Source organism: Falco rusticolus, chromosome 4 (genome assembly GCF_015220075.1).
Source record: "Falco rusticolus isolate bFalRus1 chromosome 4, bFalRus1.pri, whole genome shotgun sequence".
Lineage (NCBI taxonomy): Eukaryota > Metazoa > Chordata > Aves > Falconiformes > Falconidae > Falco > Falco rusticolus.
Window position 1 is genome coordinate 43,521,581 of NC_051190.1, and position 27,731 is coordinate 43,549,311.

The window sequence follows — 27,731 nt, forward strand, 5'->3', positions numbered from 1 at the left end:
TTTGAGGTCTGTGGAGGAAATCATACATTTAAAACTTCTTGCAAGGAGCTGATTTGTAGGGGAAAGTTTACCACCTCTGAAAAATTTACCATTCCTGTGCTCACTAGCAACATCTCAAATTTACGTTTATTCATACCTTCCTTTACGATCCTGTTGACTTGCAGTTGAAATAAAACAAATTATACAATGAAAATGTATAAACCATAGCAGTATGTAAAGCTGATTCCATCAGTGCTGTCAGGATCTTTGCTCAGATAACCGAGTACAATATCTTTAGTAACACATTTTGGTGCATTTAAATTTTAATTTGCTTTTGTGATGTTTGGAGAAAAAGTAGAAAAATTGCATTAAGTAAATTTCTATATAATAATACTTTAGACAATATAATTTCTATACAATAATACTTAAGTTTCATAAACTGCAGTCAATTTAAAATAATCGATTTTCTTCTTAAATTTCAGTAGTGCACTAGCCCTTGGCAAGAAGTAGAAGTAGACCTTTAGAGACATGTCCTGGACACTCCTTTCTACCTAATATCTAATCTAAGTCTGTCCTCGTTTCTTCTCATTATAATCCCAAAAACTAAAAAGTGAGATTTAGGGTAGCAACAGATTTCTTTCTCTTTTATGTTTATAATGAACACTTTTATATATACACTGCATTGTTATTGTACTTTCAAAGGGAAGACTTTTAAAAGCAAACCAGACTATTAGATCCCAAACTACACAGAAATCATAATGACTAGTCTGCCTAGCTCCATTTTTATCTGGGACATAACCAAATTTTTGTTAACAATTTTGCTAAATGTTATTTACTACATTTGACAAAAGGCAAAAAAATATTTTTTTATTATAAACATGAAGGACTTAGTATTCTACAACCTCTTTCAGCTGCCAGGGCATGACAGCCTTCTATTCCGGTAAAAATGAGGACCCAAAGCTGTAACATATTTTTGGGTAAATGCTATTAAGAAACTATCAACAATTTACATAATAAGTTTAAAGTGATAGTTCCTGATTTTAAACTTGTCCTTCTTTCTATGCAGTGATTATTTCATGTATAAAATGAAAATTGGTAGGGTTTTAGATCTTGTTTTTTAATGCACATGTTTTAAAAGTATTCTCCAACTGGACTTGTAATTCTGACTTCCGTGATTCTCATTCTGAATTAACATTTACAGCTTCCAATCTAGAATAGTACTTAAGTTGTTAGCTTTCAGTCCATGTTTTATTTGTTGTAGTGATACTATATAGGAAAATGCATTTCAAGTGTTATACTAAAAAGACTCCTGTATTTGAAATTTCACTTCTGATTACTTTTCCTTTGTTCTTGATGTAACTTGCTGTTGAGCGTGGCATAGATGTAGTTTTCTAACATATGGAAATGGGAGATGACACTCAAATATATTTGAGAACAGGAAGAGCTTAACGAAGTGCAAGCAGGTGATGGGTTACTCCCTTGCCCAGCCCTACCAGGGTTTGTTGGCTCTGACTTGCAGAACCAGTCATGGGATTCATTTAAGTAGGGAAGAAAAAGGACTGCTGAAGTGGTACAAACCATGCAATATTTGCAAGTGGGGACCAGTGTGTGTGTTCCAATTAGTACTTTTTTTTTTCTTCTATGCTATATAGCATCTATCTAGTCCCCTACCCCTTGAAAAATTCTATTCTTACTTTTATTTTTTGAAAAGCCTATGACATGCTAACACAGTTAAATTGGGGTGGGAAAGACATAAAGCAAATGCATCTCTGCCAGTCCCTAACGCTCTCTTACTGTTTTCTGGAGGAAATTAGTATTTTAGCTACCAATTAGGAATACTGTTGAAGGGAATTTCACTTGGTGAACAAAGAGAATGTATAAATATATATATTAAAGCAGCAATTGTAACGAAACAACAAGCATTTTTTGTTTCAAATGTATACATATAATTGATGCAAATATTCTTATATTTGTAATGTATTTATAGTTTGGTCCATCTCTGATTTCTTCATTCTAGAAAGACTGCCATTGCGCTAAATGTGAGCAAAATAGAGGGCTTCTTTTAGGAAAAATGCTGTTTTCTTAGTATTATGAATTATATCTTTGCTATTATTAGCTAAAGATGCTTTATTCCTGTAATCAATGTAAAAATGGACATCTGTCCCAGACAAAAGTGTGTCCTATAACATCTGTGAAGATTATATAGTCTTTCAAAAATCTACAAAGTTTGTATTGGAAAAAAATATGATTCTCATATCAAAGTTACACCCAGTGTGAGTATCTAAACTTTATAAGCATAATCCTGACATTTGCATAGACATAAATTATCTCAGTTTTCAACATAGGTTTGAATAACAGACTAGAATATTTTACCCATAAGAAAAGCAATAAGCAAAGCAAGAACTATGACAAAATTTAAATATTTTAATTCCCCAAATATTATAAAACATTAGCAAAATATATTCATATTTAATTTTTGTTGAATAGAAAGAATTAAAAAATCCTCAGTTTACACAGCATTGTATCCAGGCAGTCTGATTCCTGTATGGAGTCCCATTAATTTAATTACATTCACTGCAGATTACAGATCTACCTACAGAAGCACAGTTTGCACAGGGTATAATACATTTATATACCATAAATGTAATTCTACAATGTTACACAACTTTAGGATTTAGATTTTGGAGAGCAAGCCATACTCTATACTTATGGCAAAATTTTGACTCTGTGTAGTGAATACCACCCATGGATATGGGAATCAATGAACATAAATTTACAAATTAGGAATAACACCAGATAAGATTAAACTATTTTAAATATTAGTTGTTAAGAACAGAGTTATAAAACTATTCACAAAATTCTATCACGTGAAACAGGAAAACAATTTAGTTGGTTTTATTTAATTAATTATTTTTATTTAATTAATTTAATTTAAAAACTTTAATTATTTAAAGTAAATATAATTTACATTTTTTCTGTGGTGCGGATTGTCTGCATGCAACATTTCTCACAGTAAAAGACTGACTGAAAGACAAACTCTGAAAGATTGACAAAAAAGAGCTCTATAAAAATGCTATAATAGCCAAGTTTATAACTCTTTCATATAACTTCAAATAGAAATTCAGTTTATCAATGGTGAAGTTCCTCAACTAAGGAAAATTGGTTTTCTTTCAAAAAAGAAAGTAAAATGAAGGCATAATATAATATTTATGTACCCACAAATACATAAATGTAACACCTCATTCATTTTTTTAGCATTCAGATCCAATACTCAAGTTTCAATATCCGAAGTTGTGAGGTTCAACATGCATTATTGTAATATAGCCATATGTGTTTTCAATGTTCTGCATACTGTCAGCACAAATCATATTTTGAAATAATATCTTTTTTACTTCTGATTTTTCATGTCTCATGTATTTTCAAATATTGTCAATTCCCTACTGATGTAAGCTGCAGCTGGATTTCGGCCCAATGTTCCTTTAAGAACATAATCTATTTCAAAATAGTTTGAAATTGGAATATGAAATCCATTGGTGTAATAACCTGAAAGTTACATATTGGAATAGTTCTTTTAAGTCACTTGATTCCTGCTTCTTTATGAATAATGCCACTATCCATAACTCAAAATTACAAAGGAATTCTTCATAACAGGAAATGTGCTGAACATTCAGTTTTATAAATACCTGGAATACAGAGATTATTTTGAAAACAATGCTACATTTTTCTGTTTTTTTAACTTACAGTTTGACAACCTTTAGAATTTTCATGTAAGTAACCAGAACTCAGTCTTAATCAACAATTAAGAATGTGGCATATGGACTCTGTAAATTCCACCAGTGCCTTTAAATTCTACAAACAGAGTCAGGTTCCAGAGTGATCTGCAGATATCTAGCAGCTAGCTTGCGTCAGAGAATAATTTGCTAAATCTCTTGTAAATGTAACTTGGGCATTTCTCTCACCATAAAAGTAGTTTATCTGAAAAATCACATAGTAATATATCTAAATAGCAGACACCTTTTTTTCCCCCAACTATAAGTCATTTATTTAGATGTTGATCTAATCCAGGTTTACATAGCTCTGAGATAAGGCTGAAATGAATTTTTCAGCTTGGAGCAAACTTCATTGCTGACTAAACCAAAACTTCCCACAAACAGAACAGATAGCAGCAATGCTAATAACATAGCCATAATTATTTCACTAAAAGCTGACATAGATATAACAGTGATACTTCAAATCATATGGTTATTTAAAAGACTACTATTTTTAGGTAAAAATATGTGTTGCAGTGAAATAAATTTAAAGTCCTTCCAGGAAATCGTTATAATGTTGATTTTCTTTAAAAAGTGAGAGAGATTTCTGCAGTGTTTATATACTCCTATACATGATTAATAGTGTCAGTGCTGTCTTTTATTAACATGTCTTTCCTATGGTATTTATGACATTAGAGGATTAATTGTACTGGATGCTGTCAAATCTAGTTTAGAGAGGCAATATGCAGGCTTCTCCTATGTATTTTAACCAGAGCATTGCATTTTAGGACAAATTCTTAGTCTATCAACAGTGTTGGCTCAGATTAACACATACAAAGTGGCTAAGCAGGTTTGAAGTCTAGCATCAATTGGAGTAAAAATCTTATTTGGCACTCATCTGCATTTTCTTCAGCAATAGCCTCTGTAAATGTAGGTGGTACCTACCTGGCCATATTTTGTCCATTGTTGATGATGGTGGTGGGGATAGAAAAAACAGTACTTCACTAAGCATGCTACATGCCACTCAGACCTCTGACACAAAAAATAAAAGACTTCTTCAGTAAATCCTTCAAATATTTCATATTGTAGTTTGTCCATGTTGGTAATGACTTGAGGAATTCTGATAGACTTGTGTATGTGGTATTTGTTTTGGTGAATAAGCAGTTATCACAATTTAATCAAGCCAGTGAAGGTTTTGCCAGATAACTTCAGTCCAGGTGTTAAAAGACCTTTTTAATGGCAAACAGTAGCAAACTATAACCAAGTAGTTTTGAGTCATTAGCCATCAGTGACTCATTTAGGTCATTGTTTAAGGTGGTTGGACTGAAAATGTGCTTTTTACATTATTCACTACAGTCAAGCAGTCACTTTGAAGGATAAACCTTATGCTATAGAGAAAAGTCCATGTGTGTGTTGTGGTTAAGGGTTATATTTTTAATGGGCATATATGAAGTGTAAATATTCAGTGAAAATATATATTTTTATAATTGAAATATGGAATCCAGTATTTTTTGTACACAGTGTGAAATAATCCTAACGAATAATACTCCTGAATGTAAGTTTTAAGGAGAAAGTACAGTTGTGCTAGATGACTTCTGGATTATGCTAGTCATTTCATAACGTGCTGCAGCTCAAAGCAAGTGCCTGAAATGTCTCGAGGATAACATGTCACACTCTCTTTATTTGATCCAGCTACTGGAATAATGTAAAAATAATTTTCTAATTGTCAGGCAACGTGCTATTTTATAATGAAGAAAGTTCCTAATAATCCATTAACAGTCTCGTTTTTGCATAATGTTCCAACCCCCGCCCCAGACAATAATCGGTATGGAAGGATATACAGCTATACTACACTTCGCCCTCATGTAAAACACATTCTGATTGGAGTGGCAACTCCTGATGCAGCAAAGGAACTTATTTAAGACGCTGAATTAAACACATGACTTACGGTTAATTTGTTGTGCCCTCTCCCTCTAAACCAACAGGAGCATTCCAGAAGAATGAGTATAAAGAAATTGCCAGTAGTAATATCTAGGAAGTCACCATCCTTATTTATTCAATGTGTTAATTCAGCTATCAGAGTGTAACTATGTTCCAGAGAGAACCTCCTCTGGGACAGGCATCAGCCATTTTTCTCAAATAGCATTTACAATCTCCAGTGTTTAATCACTGTGCATTTAGTAAGAGAGGGAATTCTGCTTGTTCAGCACAGTTGTATAATTTGGGAATTTTGTTTTATGAATACAGAAAAACCTTTTCATTTTGGTAAACAATTTGGCATGAAAAGGTTAGCATGGATATTCCCATCGTTTCCATAATATTTTCTTACACTTTAGAGTTACTAATATTCCAGATTCCATATGAATCTTGGCCAAAAATCTCTTGAATTTCATGTTATTTCCTGTCATTATTTTTGCTGTGTTGAAATGAAACCATAAATCAGCTCAGACATGCTAAATGTGCTAAAGGGAATTTGGTCTGGGTTTCCAGCTGATTTAAAAGCAAAACCTATTGAAAGCAAGACTCTTTTCCATAGAGAGAGATTTCTTTTTCAGTATTTCACACCGATCTATGTGACACTCATAATTTACATAAGTAATTTTTAGGGTAAAATACAGAAATAGGGACTCAGAACAAAATGTTCTGTCAAAAGAACATTTTGCTGTGTTCCACTATAAACAAAATGGTCTCTTACAAATGTAGTTGTTTGAAGATATGCTAAACTTATGGTTGTGCACATCAGTTGCACCTTTCAAAGCAGATCTATGCCTAGTAGAGATGTCAAGTGATAGTGATACCTATTTCTGCATTCTTTGATTTTTAATAGGGCTTCTCTAAATAAGGACATTCAATAGTTTCATCATAACCTTATACTACAAGGGTTCTTACAACATGTTTAATACACTCTTTTACTCTAGAAAGTTTTATCAATATGGCATAAAATATCACTGATGGTAATTTTCTTGAAGTAGACAATTACGAAGAACTGTGTTTTATCTTTAATTATGTTTGTTCTTTGTGAGACAAACATCTAGTTGCTTTATTTTTCATGTTATATTAGCCTTGTGTAGTACAATTTAGAATGTGTTTACAGGCTGAAATGATTTATGCATGATAAATGCATGGGGTTTTTCTATAATATTCATGCTTAATTTTATTTTATTTTGTCATTTAGCACTATCTACAGGTTGGATAAACAGATTTAGGTGGTTTATGAAATGGTGTCATAAATAGAACAGCCACAATGAGACTATTAAATAGTCCCTTTTTCATTATTTCTTCTGATCTTGTAAGAAAAATAATGTGCTGGCTTTTAATTTCTTGATTCTCTAAGTAACTTTAAGGAGAATTAATACCTCCTTATGTTGGGTGTCAAAAACTTAGGCACCATCAAGAACAAAATCACTGAGGAATACCCCATTATCAGGCAAGAGAAACGGCTACTGCCAGAGTTATGCAGCCTCTCATATGATAAGCCTTTAAAATAGGTAGGACTCAAAGAATTTGCTGAGTTTTGAAAGGCTCTACCCTGAATCTGAGTTTATTCCACAAAACCGGACTGCCACCTTTAGGGGAGTTACGCTGTTAAGTCACACAACAGACATGAAAAGGTGGATTTTATAGAAAATATTTCCTTTGTGTCTACAAACTGTATGTGCACATGTGTGTATATATACACACACATAGTTGTGTATCTCTACATAGATAATAGTTAGGTCTTGCTCCTGAAAAGATTGTTTAATGCAGTACAGCAGAACCAGGTATCACCTGTATCATGAACTGTTTGTTCATTTTTTTAATTCAGACCTTGGCTAAGAACAATCAATATGGCTGTAAATCTGAAAGTTAAATAGAAATAGATATTGTATCTATAGGAGTAGAGATGAGGTACTTCCCGTATAATCAAAAATTGTTTAATAAGGCTTTGTTAAATTTATAAAATTTGTTATTTCAATAAGGACTAAATTAGTCATGCTCTGTAGGAGTTGTTTCTAATACTCTACTCAGTTTATACTTTTCCGTAAAGAACATACCATTCATCACTCTAGTACTTTTTTTTGCATGGAGGACTATATTATTTCAATTCCATTCATCTTTACATTCCATTTGCTGCTTTACTAGGATTAACAAAGCATTCCAAGTATTTTAAGAGGAAAGTAATGCATTCACAAAAATTCTCATTAAAGTCTTTATCTTCAAGTTACATAAGACTGCACTTTTTAATGACTAAAAACTGCATACTGAAGCAGCACATATTCAGCACATATTTAGAGAATGATTCTGATAGTACTTTTGTTGCATTGATTTGGGAAGATCCCTTTCTTTGCTACCACATTGTTGTGTCTTGGAGCTTTATTACTACAGTAATAAATACAGCATTCTAATTCCAGGATATACTATGTGGCTCTCAATGCGTGATGTAACTAACACAGATCTGTCCTACTATTAAAACAACCCCAATATGGAAAAGTTCAGTTTTAAATCTAGATGATCAAATCAAATTGGGGTTTGTACAAAATGAATAAGGCTACAAGCACAACTAAATAGCATCTTTCCAACAAAGGTTTATTGTCTTGCAAGATTTATGTGTCTCAATTTCATGAAAATTCGGGAGGATTCTTAATTCATACTGGGTTTTGTTTGTGTAAATTCGTAAGGGTATTCTCTTTAATTACTATCAGTAGTGAAACACATTCAAGATTAGGTGCATTATCTGTTTAAGCAGAGATAAACACTAAAGCTCATTAAGATGAATTCCTGGTGCACTACCTCTGAGCAATTACTTCAGTTTCTCCACCTCTAACACTTGGCAACAGAAATACAAATAAACAGAATTCCCTACAAAATGTTCTGAAATGAGGTGTTTCAGAATTAGAGCATGTTCCCGAGATGGCTTCTCCCAGCGAAATAGTGTTGGCCTGTTGTTTTAAATGAAGGGGCCTGTGAAGTGCCTTTGTAGATTACTTCTGCAGTAATGTGCGAGTAGAAGCAGAGATATGGTTTCTTGAAGGTGATATCTACAGCGATATGTTACACACACTCAGATCTTAATTTTGAGCTATTCTTAATTCTGAAGCAAAGCTCTTACTAACTTAATTGTGCAGTCAGGCCTATGATGTTGCAGTTTCTAATATGTTTCAAGTTATAATTGTATTTACAAAATACAAGTATGGCTGATTGCTTTGGGAGATACACACACATTGCGAATTAAATGAACTGTTAGAACATGAACGTTCTTCGTGCCTGAAGAATGTTGGATATTCTCAGAGAACTTATAAAAGAAGAAATGCACTTCTTAATTGTTGTTATTCTCCATGCACTTTAATTCTCCATGGATCTGTGGTGATTTATGAATGTACACCATTGTTTGCTTCTATATGCATATGCTTTCTTTTGCCTTCCTCCCTGACAAGTTGCCAGAGCTTTGTTTCTCAAAAATAAAGTTTTCAAAGAGACATGTAAAGTACTGGGATGGCAGGTGTGTGAAAAGTGGCAAGAATGGGAAATCAGAATTTGAAATGTTTGTCCATTGTAGAAAAAATAATTTTAATGGTTATTTTTGCATGCACATATATGGGTAATTAGGAATCTTTTGGACGCTAAATGCATCTTGCAAGATTCAATACAATGCCCTGTAATATGAAATGTTAAAAATTCTATTGTACATTGAGATGCGATATAACTTGGCATTATGCAAAGCCCCACTGGTATTTTGCTATTGTTGTATGTATTTTCTGTTATTGTAAAAGAATCCAAAACAAAAAAAAGGAAGACCAGACTATAGAGGAAGAGTTATGCATTTGACTGCACATAGAAATAAATAACATGGAAAACAAATTTTTACATGGATTTATACATTTACAGATACAATAGTTTTGATTTTTCTTCATTCATGTGTTTAATAATTTAAAAAGATGGAATAGTAACAGTTACATAATTTCCATTTCTTATGCAAGAGTGTTTTCCTGAAAAACATATAGTAATTTCAGCCAATTCGTCATTCTTCTCCCCCTTCCCAAGTTTCTGTGGTCACCTTCACCAATGGAAATCACAACCTCATTATTACTACTTCAACTGGTAGGTATTATAAAAATACTAGATCCAGTAACAAAATAAACATAAGACAACGGCATGTTGTCCTAAATGCATTAAAATAATTCCATAACCTTTCATTATATATCTAATCATATCATAGAATAGTTTGGGTTGGAAGGGACCTTTAAAGGTCATCTAGTTCAACACCCCCTGCAATGAGCAGGGACAAGAGCTGGTACCAATATTAAATGGTTGAATATTAAAGGAAGGAAAACACAAGACCACTTTACCTTTTGTTTTTTAAAGTCCTATTTCTGAATATTTTGCTATTTGTTCTGTATTAGTAGGGAATTTACATTCCCGTGTAAAAAGACTTGGATGTAAGTGCACAATTTAGATTTTATGACCAGTGAACATGCCTATAATATGCCTCAAATATTTTAAAAGACTGACATTTTTTTAAAAATAAACAATAATAACTACAAACCATGTTAGCATTGGGAACAACGTATATAAATTCTTAAGTAAGGAAAAGATTTTAACAAAAATTCACTAACTATATTATTTTCAGAAAAAGTCAGCTTAAATAAATCCCACATTCAAACATTACATATCTGGGTAAATTCCAATATCTCTTAGTTAATAAAATATTTTCTAGCTGCATTTCCATTGCCATATATTTCAATGTAAATCTAACGTGCAGATACAATTCTGTGTGTCCATTCCCTTTTACTATTTCTGGAAAAGGTCCTAACAGATTAGATTTATCTAGATCAGATATTTCAGAATTGATTTGTTGATACGTTTCTTTGGAAGATAAATTTGCCTCTAAATTATGCTAAGGTGTTTTCTGTTCCAAGATAGTCTAAGCCAAAACTTCAGTTAATATGAACTGGCATAATACTACTTGACTCAATGCTGATGTATACCAGCTACCATGTGATTCTGGTTTTTTATCTAGACTTTGAATAAATCAGGGTAACAGAACAAGTAACAAGTTCCCTGTTAAGGTCTCATTTCATTACTCTAAAATTGAACAAGACATTTAAGATCATTCAGGTCAAATTTTGTGTCAACTCAGTCTTCCTTCTTGAAAGATGATACTTGTTTTGGGAGACTCTAACCTAACCTAACAGAACCTGATGACAAAACCCAAAACTGAAATCTCCTTTAGGCAGGATAATGAGTCTAAAGTGCTAGATCAGTGGTCTTTTATGATATATGAACTTTATTCTACCCTAAACATTAAATCTATCAGACACAATAGAAGACAAATGTTATCAAACAGTATTCTCTTCCATTTTAACTTAGATTTATTAGCTCTTTATTGCCATTTGGGTTTTTGCCCAAGCTAAGGAAAAACACTCTAAGACCTCAGAAGAGAAATGCTATCTGTCTGGTGTGTCTGTGCTTGCCATATGTGATCTTCTTTATCTTATGAAATACCTGCAGCAAAGTTGTTGGTGCGAGGCTGAAAGACAATGTATTCTTTAAGTAGTGTGTTGCTCCTGTAGGCAGCCCAGTCAGCTAAACTGGCACACTTCTTTCCTTCTGCATTCTCACAGGTTATTATTTATGTTACAGGCCTACATGAGTTCCTTGATCCAGAGCTAAAAAGCCTGCAGAATGATGATCCCTTAGGAACCTGCTTTCTTCATGCCACAGTTGAGGTACAGTAGTTTCGTAACATGGGTTATATGCTGATTATCACAATATAGGTTATCAGAAAACAGATTAACTGATGATTATCACAATATAGAGGTCTGCTGCTATGAAATATTAGACACTTCGGAGGAATCTCATTGCACCTTATAGGCTGTCTTACTAGACTACTCGCATTCTGAATCTTTTAAGGGCTACTCTTAGTCCCATTGGCTTAATAGTGGAACTATCTCCTGTATCAAGAGACCTCTAATTTCAGTGTGCTGTTTTATGAAAGCTATACACTGTACTTGAATTTATGTGTACATGTCAGTGTCTGGTCTGTTGCTTAAGTTTTAATATTCTAGATTTAGGAATCAGAAGAAACCAGGATAGCCAATGAAATAAATTAAATAACTAATTGAAAAATATTTATTTATTCAATTATTTAACTTATTTACTTAATTGAAAATATTTAGCATGCCAACAGCAATACTTCTGTGCTATTAGTCTAAGAGTAGTTAAATTTAAAAATAATAACCCCTAGTTGACTAATATTAATATGGTGAATAAATGTGCCACCAAGAAAACTGTTTATATTTTTAAGGAGCCAAGCATCTGCACACAATTTCTGTCTCACAGCAGAATGTTATTCAGTGTCTGAGAATACAGAGGAAAAAAGTCTTTGCTCTTTCTCCTTCAAGACAGACAGGAGTATGTTTATTTTCAGCAAATATCCATGATGTGTGAGACACTCTCTCGTGAGCATTCAGTTGCTGGAAGAGTAAAACTTTTTTATTCCTTTCAATAAACATCCTGCACATGCATCTCCTGTATGTGCGCACTAAATAAAGGAGGAAGGAAGTCCTGAAAGACTGTCTATGTATTCAGTTGTGAGCTCCCAGTGGGAAACCAAGGCAAAGGGCACAATTATACAAATGGGCAAAGGTATCTACATTCCACAGTGCCAAGCAACCATCAAATCCAGAAGAAATTCCTAGTCTTCATGCTTGCCCTACTTCAGGCATCTGGGAATCGTTGAAGTCTTGCAAGTAACTGAAAATATTAGCCCTCTGGTTACTGATCACATCTTGCTAAAGTATACATTTCATCTGCCCATCCTAATTTTCTTGTCCCTTTTACCCCATATTGTGAGACAGGATATTAAAATAAATTCTTCATATTTCTTTGACAGAGTGTAACAACATTTTCCAGGCAAAATGTGTCACAATTTTCTCGACAGTGTACTACAGTTATTTCTCTAGGGCCATAAAAATTGGCATACCACAAATGTCAGTGGTGCTTAAAAGCCTGTCTTAGTGGGGAAAGAGACTACAAAAGCAGCATGAGTAATTTCGTAAGAAAAGATATTAAAACTTTTCTAAAATAGTTGTTCAATAAAATAAATGGTACAAAAAAGTCATTAGAGTGTAGGATAAGTCTCTTCCTGCAACCTGGGAAGAAAACCTTTTTTCTTATGTTTTTATCATCTATGATTAATATACTCACCTCCAGTTTTTGCCAGTAAACCCTGACACTACATCACTGCGCATTACCTTGTTTCTCCTTGTTCATATTATGCTGCATACCACTACAAAAAGCTAACTAAAAGTGACATTTGGGTTATATATGGCAGGATTTTTCATATTTACCTTGGCAGACCTTAGTTCAAATACAAATTTGGTGACAGTATCAAGAGTCAAACACTATCATTTTTTTCTAAGGCTTATAGACCTACATCAGAAAAATAATCAGGCAAGAATTTAAGGAATAGTGTTAAACAGAGGTGTAGGGCAGAACCTGTCGTAGCACCCATTTTGTACCACAGCTAAATGAACAGTATTTAATTTTTCATAGTTACAAAAGGTAAAAACATGAAACAAGATCCCCACATCCACAGTTAATGTGAAAAGATACAGAGCAGAAAATGCTTATTTTTCATCTAACAAAGTCACTAAGCCAAATTCTGTCTGTTGTGCCATGGCCTTTAGCATAGTTGCTTAAGTTTATCAGTGTAGGAGTTAGACTCCTGTATTTGTACCACTCGAAAATACAAAGCCACAATGTAAAATGTACAAAGGAGGTAGATACATTGAGGAATTTACCACAAACAGAAAGAAAAGTTATCTATAGCAATGAAAGCCCCTGTTATTAAGGATAGAAAACCTTTTTTCAGCAGAACAGTTTGGGTATTGACCAATTTTTTCATTTTTCAGCAGCACATCAAAACTTTCCGGCACGTTTCTATCTTGTTCAAACGAACTAAGAAACTCCTGATACAACTCTTGATACTGCTTATCAACTTGTGACACATGGCAGTGTTTGCTAACTTGCAACAAGAAAATGTTTATCTTTTTGCTACACTCAAAGCAAGCAGCAGAACTGAAAGTTCCTTTAAGAAGCTGGCAAGTGGCCTACAGTCTAAAGAGGCTTTGGTTTACTCTGCATTTTTGGGTTGGGTTTTTTTTTTTCATTCCCATGCCTTTTCTCAGCACATAATTTTCTATATTTCTAATGTTAAAGACTGCTAATAATTATCTATAGCCTGAAGTACAAAACATGTTCCAAAATAAGGTACAGCCCCTTGAAATTATTATTTGTTCTTTCCAATCTTTTAACACCCAAGTGTGAAACACATAGATCAAGACTGAGAAATGTAGAGTCACAGAACAGAAATTATGTCCTGAACTCCCAAATATGTTTAAAACTCCATGTTACTGCCAGAACACTGCCATACTGTGCTTCATTAGCATTGAAATACTGAAGTGTTCTTTAAGTGTTCTGTAGGTAGAGTGGGAAATAATTGTTCTGTTCTGTGTGATATATATAAAAGGTGAGACTACATCCTTGAATATATAATACATATAATGTTAACGCCACCCATTATTATGTTTCATTAGGAATGTTAATGTTTTTGTGCAATAAACTTGCTATTACAGGTATTGTCATATACTCTGCAAAACTACTCTGCTCATATTAATTCCTAGTGAAATCAGTTAAAACTGTGTAGCTAAACAGTTTGTTATGCAGGATCAGAGTTGTAGGGTTTTTTTCAATCCCGTTATTAACAATGATAAAGGAAATTTTCTTAGGGACTTAGGTGAGATGAAACTCACAATGCAGCAATTCACCATTTCTTGCTATCTTGTGGATGAGTCTGAGAAAAAGTCAACAAAACCAGACACATAAAATAGCAATAATAAAATAGCAAAAAGAAAAATAATCGTGACCAAGCTTGCTGACCAGTCCCAACTAGTACGTGCAGCACAAAGGACAGAGCCATAGTATTGCCCTGCAGGCAATGAACTGGTGTCTTCCAGCCTCCCACCATGCTTGCAGGGTCCTGCCAGAGGGTACTTTATCCTCAGATCGAGCTTTGCACTGCAGTCTCCTTCTATCACATGCACCAACGTGTTGTGCAGCCCCCAGCAAAGCCATGGTTTTATTATACAGCCTGCCACACTGGATGCATGTCTCTTTTGCAGGACAAGGTGCATGGAGTGACCTGCTTTACAAGAAAATCAGGAGGCTTGAATTGACTAATTGGTGTAATTTTTCCACTCACATACGCCATACTGGGATGTTAGCAAGAAGTACATTATCAGGAAATTGCAGCTGTGGCTCAGCCTTTACTTTCTGGCAGGAGTATCTGGAAAAGGAGTTGTCTCTGGTCTTGGAGGTTTTTTTGACTTCTTGGAACTTTCTGTTTATTAACTGGATAATCTGCAAAGGAGGAGATAGGAAAAGAGCTGCCGCAGAAATATACTATGTTTAAGGCGAAAGCTGATGTGCCCTGGCCTAGTATTCCAGATGAAAATGCACTCTGAAATTTTCTGGTAGCTGAACGTGCTCCTCTGATAGGTGAAGTGCATGCATACCTTACCTTGCTTCAGTTCTAATGAAGGTGTTTTGCACTTTCCTGTGAGTGCCTAGAGGGCAAAACAGGGCCCAGATCCTGAATCCAGAACCTCCTGAATCTGAAACATTCATCTCCTAATGCTCAGACTGGAACCAAAACTCTGTAATTTTCATTTCAGATACGTTCTAACAAGGGGGATATTTTCCTTTTTGGTTTTAGATACACCCAGAGTTTTAAAATAATATTATTGTGAAATTTTGGTACAAGTCAGAACAGAACAGATTTAGAAGATAAGATGATTTTATATGAATTAGCAAGATACTGAACCTAGATTATTTGAATATGAGTCCAGATTATGTCACACAGTCTATGTTTGATTCAAACTATAACCTGAAGATCTTCTGGACACACTCAGTTTTTACTGCCAACTACAGTCATGGGATAATTTTGTTATGGATTAGTTCAGAACTTGGAAAATTACTAGGACAGATTCTCTGGCTTTACATATGAATATCTTAGTGCTTCCTCTGATATAAAATTAATTTGCTGCAATCTAGTTTCTCACCACAGAGATCTCAGAAAGCCTCAGACAGCAGTCATAGCAAGACCATAGATTTCTCTTTTAAAGGAATACAAAAAATAAATTTGTTATTGGAAAGGTAAAGAAAGTTTTTAAGTGTTTTTTTCTTAAAAAAACGATGACAACCCAGAATTCAACAAAAAATCATTTTGGTTAAGAATTCCAGTCCCTCAGTAGATTATCGCGTAATATCACCTGTCTAATCTGACTACTGGATAAGTTAATCATCTCCAAATATTTCAGCTTCTATTTTAACTGCTTAAATGTAAAACAGGTCATATTATCTTGATGAAAGCATGGTTATGAAATGTGTGATTTATTTTAATGATCTTTATTAGTTTACAATGATTCCTTGTATTGCTACACTGTATACACACTGGCAAATCTTCTTCCAGCTATAATTAAGATTACGTCAACACTGTATCTCATAACTTACATTTGCACTTGTTTTTAATACAACTGTAAAGATCCACTTGAGTCAGAATCTTGGCACTGGTGGTTAAAATTCTGGAATAAAAATGTTTATGCACATTTAAAATCTAAGGAAAATGAAAACAAAACCATTTACACATACTTAGTCAGCCATCAATGGCAACAAAGTAACAAAGTCTGAAGCAGTTTAGTAGAATTGAGAAGTGCAGTAGTGGCCATTTATTAATGACCTTTTATTAATAAAAAGTTTATTTTTTTATGCATTCCTGCTCCCAAAACTAACCAGTTAAGGAAAAGATACATTGCAGACTCATCACGAATACTAGTCTTCTTCCTTTGCCCTTACTTCTGGCCACAGTCTGGTCCCCTGTTCAGAAAACTAGTTAGGTCTTTATTCTATAAACTTATTTACAGCATCTGAGTAGTGATTTATCTCTTGCAGTTGGCTTGCTACTCTGCTATAGCTCTTCCTTTCCCACATCTTTCTCTTAACAGTGCGAAACCAAACGGCTTATCCTAGCTTTTCTGAACAGCTTCATTGTGATACCGGTGCAGTACTGCTTCCTGCATTCAAAGTCTGATCCTGTTATTTATGTATGTTATGGACATATGTACCAGGTAATGGCACAGGGAGCTCCAGTGGTATCCCTTGAGTATTGACTGAAGCAGAATTGATGCTATCTTAATTCAGTAAGAAACTGGATCTAACATATTGGAAGTCAAATAACATAGTAAATAAATAAATATTATTAAAATGGATGAGCCAAGTTCTGTATTCTGAATAACATTTTAAATAGTCAGTGTACATACAGTTGAGGTAATGTTCAAAATTTGAGATAATAATGGGCTTATTCAATACATAAGTGTGATTGGTTAACTTATTCAGCCTATTTAATAACTGCATGTCTCTTCTGCTATTTTTGTTTATCTATTATGGGATCGTTGGCACTCAAAAAACTTTCTGTATAATAAAAACGTAAAATGTTGTTAATGCCCTTCCATTTTGTAAAATAATGAAAGTATGCTGGTATTACTCATTTATTGGCACATAACAAACATTTAATATCTTTTCCACTGTGGAAATTCTATTTGAAAAATATTACCTAGTTGCTACTGTTCTAACTTTTAGAATTTGTTCATTCATGTTAATGACTCTTGGTCCTATAATTAAAAGAAATCAAAATCCCCAAGAAGGGGCTAATAGAAATATTTTCTTTACCTATATTTAAAAAACAACCAGACAGCAAAATTATCTTCTACAAAGTATTTAATACTGAAACCTACTCACACCCTATTCACAGACGAGGTGCTGTTAACCTCAGTGGACAGTCTTACAGAAGAGTTTTGCAGTCCTTCCTCTGGGGCTGTATCAGATCCAGAGAGTTTTTTAACATAATATTTCAAATCAAAATAATTTTTTAAAATACGCAATTTGAAGCACATATTTGAATTCAGAAGTTTAAGTACACATCTCAAACCATGTGCTTGGCTCTCATTTTCTAATGCATATTATTCAGTGATAAAATTGTGTAAAAAATGACAACTGCATGTCAGGTGATTCCTATTAGATACAAAAGGGACTGGAGTGTAGTGTTACTGATTTTGATTCCCTTCCTTGGATTTAATCTCAGGATTTCTAGGCCTAAGCAAATATTTTTCTTGATAGCAGTGTCATATGATAAATACACCTTTACATATTTACAGAGCACACGTTCAGAAGGAATCTGACTTTTGCTGTGTCCTGTATGTATGTAGGCATGTAAGAATCAGCTGTTAAGATCTACAAGTTCTATGTGCAAGAAATTTTATGAAAGATTGCTTACATTGAAGGAAAAAAAAAAATAATTCTGATATCCTTGAAAGATTACATATAAAATGAGATTGTAACATAGGACAAAGACAAAATCAGATCAGTTTTAATGCTCAGATCTACCACAGAATTCTTTACATAGTATTGTCACTAGCATAGCCCCCAAAAGACTTTTTAAAAGTAATCAAAATTCCAGTCTGTTCATATTAGCAGTATCTTCTTTATAAAGGCAATACAATTTATAGCTCTGAGAGTACTGATCCTTAAATATTACAGGACTCCACAGAGTATGTGCGGTCTCACCCTTTTTTTTAAAACATTTTTCAATTAGATGCAGAGCCTTTACCTAGGAGTGTTACTTAGAAATCAAAGGATTGCTAAACATGCACACAAATGGCAAAAACCTTTACTAATAGTATTAATCATTCAATTAATCTAATACCTTCTAAGTAACTTTTATAATTTTAAGGTCTGCATAAGCCTTGAGCCGGTCTGTGTTACAACACCTTTCATTTATGTCGGAAGGTGCTAGGATTCATCTTGCAATCTGTATAGAAACACTGAAGTATTGGTAAGAAAATTTAGAATTAATACAATCACTAGTTTTTCCACTGCTTTCTGCCTATACATATATTTGAAATGCTGTTGCACATTGAAACGTTGTATATTGAAATGCATATACCAGCATGTTTTGACCTGTGAATATAATATTGTGCAACAGGGCTCATTCTGTCCTTCTAGAAAGTAATTTTCTTGTGGTATTTATCTGAGCATCAAAAGTTCTGGGTTCCAGTCATAACAGCAAGCTTGCTTTGTGACCTATAGAACATGACTTAACCTGTAAGATTTTCCTGCCTGAAAAATGAGAAACACTCCTTTAGCAGAATGAAGAAGAGCATTTCCTTGGGGATTAAACTTTAATATAAAAGGGGCAGGGATAATCTACCCTACTAGTTTCTTTCCTATGTCACCAAATATTTTGAAGGTCATTTATAGATATTAGATACTGTCAGAGGGATGATATGATACCTTCTATATGTTATTTCCTTTAAGCTAGTCAGTCAAGTACATTTAACACAAACCAGTTATAGTACTGTCCTACACCCAGCTACTGAAATAAATGTCACTAATACTGCACATGTCAAACTGATGATATGTTGTGCTGCAATACCCAGACAGAACCAAGAGACATTTGCATTTATACATTCGGCCTTTTCCTTCAGGAACTGTGGAGATCTGCAGGCTTCAGGGGAACTTGCCACCTAGCAGGAATAAACTGCCTGAGAGACTAAGTGTGGGCCCTCCTGTCCTGGGGATCTCTCGTGCTCACCCAGAGGGGTAGAGCGAAAAGCAACACAGGACAACTGCATTACCAGTAGACTATGCCGTCCATCCTTCCTCAAAAGCCCCTGCAAGAGAAATATCCACACAAAAACCTGGCAAGCTGAGTAAGCATGGAATAGCTGAGAATCTACAATGTCTTTTCTAGGTTTAATTGTAAATGTATTTTGGGACTGCATGAAAATTGTATTTGAATATTTTTGTGCATTTAATTTAAATAGAAGTACTGGGCAGATCTATGCATTTGATAAACGGCCTCATGTGTGTTCTTAAAAGCGGTTAATATTCTAAGTGAGGTTCACTATAGCTGTAGTTCAAATTAGCCTGCAATATCTGTGTCATGTTTTCAGAGACATACATGCTGAATTCTTATGTTAAAAACAAGTTAATCATACCAAAAAGGTGAAGCTCTCACTCTTAAGCCAAAATATATTTCTTTTCATAATACTATGCAGTTATCAGCATGTCCCTTGGATTTATGACTTATGACATTTGTTTACCAACAGGTGGTTGCCTATCTTGCCATTTATATTTTAAGCAACAGTAAACACAACTAAAAATAATATAAGATAAACAAAATAAAACTCGGTGGGGTTTTTTAAAATGTTTTTACAGAAAAGCTGTATTTATATGCTAGGTCTTCAAGGAGTTCACACCAGGCCCAGCAACACAGAAGAATACTGCAAGAGCAATAAGGATTTTTAGGGGCATTATGATAGTGTAATGGAAACACATCTGCCCCCAAAAGTCCCTCATTTTCCCTGCGGTAAGAGCCATGCAGGAAGTGGTGAGTGCTGTGGAACATCAAGAATGCAACTATAAAGAAAAATTTTTAAAGTTAGAACAATTTTCCAACAATATTTCAGGATTTCATAATTTCCTGTTAGTCCACTGCATACAAAAATTGTAGTTTTTCAAATAGCGTCTAACTCATTCACTTTGGAGGTATAAAATTGTTCTGTCCATTCACCAAAGTGAATTCTGAAGCAGCTATCTTAGAAATACTGTTAGTATTGGGAAGCTAAAAATGCATAAAGCACAGACAATCCAGGACAGTTTCTGTTCTTTCAGCTCCCAAAAAGCAAAAAAACAACCACAGAATACTCATCATTAACAGTTGACCTGCATCTCTTATTTGTCACTCTTACTTCAGTGACAGAGCAAACATTAGTTTACAGCAGACAATGAAACAAAATAAAATCCTGTAACATCTTTCATTGTAAAGAATTTCAGAATATTTCTCCAACCAACCATGTGGGCAGTTTTCCATACACACAAAACCACCACTCACTCATAGTAAAAAGACAAAGAAGTATCCCAATTTAGTAAAGACTGGATATTCCATGTTTAGAAATCTCCTTAGTAAAACAGGTAGGACATTGGAACTTTTAGTTATCCCTCTTTAACTGATGTGCCTAATGAAAAGTTACTCTTTTTAAAATAATCCACAGTAAATAGCACCTAAGAGGAATATTCTTCAACAGATTCTTGTGGCAATGTATAAAAAGTAATGATATTGTTGAAAAAAGCAAAGCCTAGTTCCTCATATATTATTTAGTATGATGTTCTGTGTAATACACTTGTTCTTTGTTTGTCTGTCTTGTAACACAAAAACACGAACCCGGTTCTCTCCTCAGGTTCCAGAAATTTTGCTGTGATTTCATCTGTATTTTTTGTTGATGTAGGTCCAGTGATTTCAGTGGAGAGAAATACTGTGGACTTATACCAGCATCCAGGCAGACACCTACTGACAGAGGTGTGTGAAGTTTGTGTGATTTGAAATTAGCCTCTTTTTACAAAAGAAAGCTTTTACACAAACAGCAGCAACATCAAAGCAAAAATCTAGATTATGCTGACTCCAACAGACATTTTTAACAATAGCAATATATAACAAATAGAAATACCTCTTCAGTAAAATTACTGCATTCAGTTATTTTTACTGACCCTTGTGGGCCAATCCTAAAACATCCTGAAATTATTTTTCTCGCCCTTTCCTAAAACCGTTTACATGTGCCTTGTTGTAGATGACAGAACACATTTTGTCTTTTTGTCTTTTTAATTCTTATTCTGACCTACAAAGCAAAAGAAAAGCTATTACTTTAAAGAACTGGTGTCTAGCTATGATTTTATATCAGTTCATATAGAAAGGTCATGATTCCAGTAAAAGGATTTGGACTGTCTGACTGAAGCTGGGAGACTTAAAATAGCAAAAATGCATCAATGCTACATTACATTGGTGAATTGTAGTCTTCCCCATTAACAGCTAAGCTAAAATATTACAGCAGTATTAACTGAAAAGATCAAAATAGTTTTGTTTAAAGTTATTAATGTGTATCAATGATGTCAGCATCCAGAACATTAGGAAATCAGATAGGACTGATGCATCATTTTTAAGACCCTTGAGCTCAGCTAGGAGCAGGTATTCTCTAAACAGAAAAGAAAAAAAATAAAATTTTACAACTGTGGAGCCTGTCTGTAGAGAATTATGTTTCCAATGTGAAAAATAAAATGTTGACAATTGAAGAGCCTTATATCCAGCAGGGAGTCAGAAATTGGTGGCAACCTCCTGAAACCAACTGCTAACATGTGGTCGTTATGCTACCTCACAAAGCAAGTTACCTCAGTAATAGATGGGGTTTTATTTCTATTCCTATTATCCCATTATCTTTATTTATTCTGCACATGTTGTAGAAATGTTCTGAAAAAAATCCACAAGCTGAATAACATCTGTCCATTCATGCCACCTACATAAATATTGCCCTTGCACCGAAACCTTGTAAACAGAAATTACTTAGGCATTTTGACAGCAGACAAAAAAGGCTGATTCTTTGTTCCTTTTTTCCATGTTTGTACCTTTACCAAATTCCCTACGTTTGCACTGTTTGACTGCGAACAGTGTATGACATTCCAAGAAGAGATTTGCGTATTTATTAACTGATGTGCACTGTGAACAAAGCAAATGATGCCTTAAATTCATTAATTTCACTAGAAGCTTCATAGTCTCAAGCCACATTGTCTGAAGTGGTTTTGGCAGTTCATGTGAAATAACCACTTTTCTACCACTTCTTCCACTACAGGCTTCTTACACTTCCAGGTGATAGCAGTGGTTTTGCTCTAATAATTTAAAGCCATGACAAATCTTGCAATTTTTTTTTTGCTTCACAACCTGCTAAATATGATATTTAAGGCAAATAAAAAAGGATTTTTGAGTGATACCTTTGAAAAATATGTTCTGAACATACTGGTGTATGTTCACATAACTTTTCCTTGTGGCATGAGGTCCAGGCTTTTCTCAGGCAAGCAGTGCTGATGTGTAACGTCTAACAGAGGGCAAAGAACAAGGCACAATTTAAAAATCATACCTTGGGTGTCTGTGTTCTTGCCCTGGAAAAACCCTGGATAGCTTCATAGGAAGGGATGACTGATTTTGCAGCCTTCACTAAGGCAAAATTTTTAGTTGTTCCAGGTCATGAGTTTCCAAACTCGGGGTCATTACCTCCCTCTCTCTTTTTTTTTTTTTTTTTTTTTTTTTTCTTCTATGGCTAGATCAGAGGGGAGTCACAAAACTTTTCTGTTGCAACATGAGGTCAGGAGATATCAAAGGTTGAGGCCCTGCTTCAGAAAATGCAGGCCACAGACCAATTCCCAACCCATGGCACTGAATTCTGGTCGAGATCCCGGTCTTTTCACTGCTTTCAATAAAATTTCAAAAGTAAACAGACTAGGCCATTTGCTAATCCTCTGCTGATTCAATGTTTGTAAGCAGGGTGTTTTTTAAAGGGTTGCTTAAAAATGCAGAAAAGTAGTTCTAAAAATGTAGTTTAAAAATTATTTTAAATAGAAACATAGCTAGCAGGGATTTCACTTTTATAAATTATAAATGCAATAAATAATTGGAGTTGATATTTCTAAATATTTTTTAAATAATTCATTACTTTTTTATCTCAAGGAAAATTAATTTTGATTCAAAACATACTATCTACTTTTTATCTTCTGTAAATTTCTTTTTTCATTTCAAATAGCAAGATAGACTGATCCCAGGTATTTAATTATTAATGCTTTGGATACGCAATGCACTTCAGGAGTCTCAGCTCTGAGGCCACCACCCCATGCTGCACGCAAACCTTGTGGGAAAACCAGTGTGAGGAAAAGAGATCGAATTTTTATAGCACAGATATTTAAGGAGTCTATCACTGTTTTGTCTAATCATCATTAATTTGGGTGACACATATAAAATGAACACATATTTAAAGTTTAATATTAGGCGCGACATCCATAGTAGTAGAAAATTGTCTGTTTTATTGCACACTAGAGACAAACAGGAGCTCTTTCTGTAAGCTTACTAATGGGGGAAAATGTGAGTAAAAATTTTGTATGAGGAAGGCCTTCCTACAGAACTGTAACTGTGTTCTTGAACACTGCTCATTAATCATTTACATAGTCTATTAATTCTAAAGCTAGGTTATTGGTGCTAGAAGGAATGGATGTGAAATTTATGTATCTTCAGTAGAGACTCAAATAGAAGCTATTTGAAAAAATATCTAAAAATAGCTGGTTAACAAAATGCGCTACATAAAGCATATCTTACTGAAAGTAGCTATACAAAACTACATGTTTTAATGTAAGAGCTTTAAAAGTAATAGTTGGTGAGAAGCAACTGCTCTATTTCAGCAGAGCAGAGCTGATCTTTGCTGCTGTTCAGATATGTAAGTCGACTTGTTTCTCTTCTCCCTCAAAGCGAAGTCCTCACACTGACACACTTTCTAATCTCGGATTCTCTGCTCTTATGTTTTCAGAATACTAGTGAAAAGACCATAGGAATTAAACCAATCCAAATCTGACAACTTGTAATATTGGGCAGATCTAGAATGTATTCATACACAGAGTACTATAATTAAAAAATAAAAAATTTCAACAGTTAAATTTGTAGCTTAATTGGTTCATGAAAATGTAACCTTCTCACAAGTGCTGCTTTTGAACAGCATTATTTCATGCAAAATAGTATCTAGAAGGCATATTAGCAGCACAATTCTGACCCAAGCTCTTCCACATCAGATTTCAGCATTAAACAAGCGAGAAATTTGTTGCACTGGGGTTTGGATATGTCCTATTTCACATGTGTAGTGATTATATTGCTATAAAATGTAAAATACTAGAATTCCATAGAAAAATCTGGATCATTCAGCATGATATCCATTTGTATGAATATAGAGATCCTGCATATAATCATGCTATATATCATATACCAACAGCTTTACTTTCACACTGTATCACTGTGTAACTTCAGCTGAATTTCCAGGCCTTTTTGAGATACTCAAATTGAGCCAGGTTGAGTAGATCACCACTTAAAATTAATCTGAATGCAATGATAATGTGATCACAGTGTGATTGTCTAGATATTTATGTGTAACTTAAGCAGGTGATTAGCTGGCATAAAATGTCAAAACTATGACAGACACGTTTACACCAACTAAGAAGATGCTCCTGTATGTATTTTGTGTGCATGTGCTGTATATATGAGCCATTGTATAAATTATATAGTGTGTCATGTGTTTCATTCAGTCTTAACTGTCTGTACATTATATTTAGAACCACAAGAAAGTTCAGCTTATCTACTAACAGATTTTCAACATCCATGAGGAAAGTACAACTACATGATTTTAAAGTAAAAATTATGCTTAGATTCTTTAGGATATCAGTAACAAAATGTAAATAGTAACAGGAACTTAAACAGCTCTACCAAGCTCGGGTTTACAGTGCCTTACTCATAAAAATATATTCTACAACTTTTAGCAGTAGAAAAATTACTAATCTTTAAATTGATTCGTAGATATAGACTGTACACATGTAGACACACAAACAGGCACACAAAAAACCCCAGCTAGTTGAAGGGATACATTAAAACTGAACACTTTGTGAGCAGAAAAACTGAGGAGGGGATTGACAATACAAATGTTACTGGTGTTCATACATTGTTTTCACAGTTTAAACTGCCTCTCTTTTCTTAGAGACTTACTTCCTTTTATCACAATTCACCTATATTGAATGACCACTCTTTGAAACATAACTTTTTCTACAGCCTTTGCTGGCTTTTTAAGAGAAAAACACCAACAGTTAGAAAACTTGGGTTTGGGGATTTTTTTGTGTGTTTAACTTTCAGAATGATAAATTCTCTGTCTGCTTTTTATCACTGAAGACAACATCAAAGTTGAAATGTTATTATTTATTTAAAGTGTATAGTAGCCTTTTACTAAGTGCAGCAGTAGTTTGCTTACTATGTTTAATGTCCACTGTAAGACCCATAACGTACTGGTTTCTTTTGCAGAACAAAGTGACCACCAAAAGCGGGACTTTGTGGGCCAGTTGGATAAAACATAAGCTCATCTCGCCCCCAAAACCCCGACTCTGGAACCACAACCTTCTGAGATTCAATTTGTAAGTAAAGTATCTGTGTAAGATATGCCCAATCGACTGAGAGAATCATTGCTTAAAAAGTGAGTAAATTTCAGCCTAGTAAGAGAGAATGTTGTAGCCAAGTCACAATTTACAGTCTTACACTTTCTGGACAGCAGGAATTGCTAACAGATACTATTTGATTTTATTCACATTTTGTGATTTATTTATTAAGTAAGCAAGCAGCACCTTGCTCATTCATCTGTTCCACTGTGTTTCAAACTTAAGTTGGCACATGATGGAGAGAATCTGTCCTTATTCTCAATTTGTTATTTGTACGATAAACTAGAAAATATTGCCCCTGTAGTTAGGTCTCCTCCCAGTGCCAGTGGTGGTTTCAAGTATTCAGCCATGTGTCTAAATCTTACTACCCTCAGCATTACATTTCTTAAGAACTTCTTTGAAAGGGGGGAGGAAAAGTAAAGGTGTGGAGACAAAAGGAACATACTCTCTAAATCCTCGGTGTGTCATTCCGACAGAACTTCTAAATAAAGTCCGAGTGTAAAAGCATTGCAGTTTACACTTGGATGAGTGAAATAGGTAAATGCTGTCAGTTACTTTAAAAGAAACCGATCAGTGTGCTCGAGAAGCCACTGTTACACTTCTGCTTTCAATAACCAGAAGACAGACCCAGAGAACGCTGTCCTGGCCGAGCTGCCGTGTAACCAGCACACACACCTTGAAAGGGAAGCGCAGAGAAGTTGATGAGCATTCTGGCAAAGCAGAGACGTTACAATAAAAGACACGGCCTGCAGGAAGAGGAATTAACTGACTTATTTACGACTGTAATGATTTAGAAGATGTTCCCCGCTGCTGCTGCACACGAGCTTACCAACCGCCGCGTACCGACGCCACCAGCCCGCCCGGCCGCAGCTGCTCACATCCGGCGAAAGCCGAGCCCAGCGGCCCCAGCCGGGCGGCGGGCGGCGGCTGGGCCCCCGGCGGGAGCGGACACCTGTGGCTGCCGGGGGCGCCCGGCGCGGCGGCCCCGTCCCCTGCCCGGCGAAACGGCGGCGCCAGGCGGGCCCCGACCCCGCGGCCTGCGGCAGGTGGGCGCGGGGCACGTGCCGCCGTGCCGGAGGCGCCCGGGATGCGCGGCTCCGCGCCGGGCCGCCCCCGCCCCACCGGCAGCCTGGGGCGCCCTGCCGCGGCCGCCCCGGCCCGCCCGGCGCTGCCCGCCCAGGTGCCGCCCGCCCAGGTGCCGGCCCCATCCCCGCGGCAGGGCGCGGCCCCACCTGCGGGCCTGCGAGGCGGCGGGGACGTGCGTGCGGCCACGCTTCTCCCCGGCGGCGGCGGGGCGCGGAAGACGAGCGCAACTTACCGCTTGCCGGTGCCCCCGCAAGCCGTGAATAAACGGACGCCCGAGGCGGGCGGGGATCCCGAGGAGAGGGTGCCGCTCGCCCGGCAGTTCCCGTTCCTGAAGGAGACAGCCCTCCGGTCCTCGCTCCCAGCCGGCTCCTTCCGTTGGCAAAATCCTGACTCATTACATAAAAAGATCACCCTGCCAGGCGCCCAGAAACATTTCTTCATCACGGTCACGCCACAAGCTAAACAAGAGGCCACATCAAGGGGAGGGGGAGAGGGGGAAGCGGGGCGGGGGGGGGGGAATGCAGAGAAGGTTGTGGGGTTTTTTCTTAAGATCCTCTTCCTTTAAAGAAGAAAGGAAACAAAAAAAGTGCACGGGGAAAAAAAAAAGCAGCCACCAGTAAAAAAACTAGAGAAGATTCACTCATTGTTGCCACAAAGACACCTCTCCCCTTCCCACTCCCTCTCCATGCTCGTTCCTCCAACAGTGCTACAAAGACGTGCAGCCTGCGCCGGGAGTTGCTGAGCCCGAGCCGTGAGCGCCTC

General features: G+C 35.7%; 1 long non-coding RNA gene across 3 annotated transcripts; it reads right to left on the reverse strand.

Annotated features, from left to right (window-relative positions):
* Nucleotides 1-2,388: 2,388 nt before the first annotated feature.
* LOC119146785 lies at nt 2,389-27,477 on the reverse strand. Of its 3 annotated transcripts, none has more exons than XR_005103826.1 (4): nt 26,713-26,827; nt 26,559-26,629; nt 16,281-21,171; nt 2,389-15,128 (listed from the first exon to the last, which is right to left on the reverse strand). It is a non-coding gene; the product is annotated as an uncharacterized LOC119146785 (long non-coding RNA). The 3 variants fall into 3 exon arrangements; XR_005103825.1 differs by lacking the exon at nt 26,713-26,827 and adding an exon at nt 27,202-27,477 and having other exon boundaries at nt 9,509-15,128; XR_005103824.1 differs by lacking the exons at nt 26,559-26,629; nt 26,713-26,827 and having other exon boundaries at nt 16,281-22,637.
* Between the last annotated feature and the right edge of the window lie 254 nt (nt 27,478-27,731).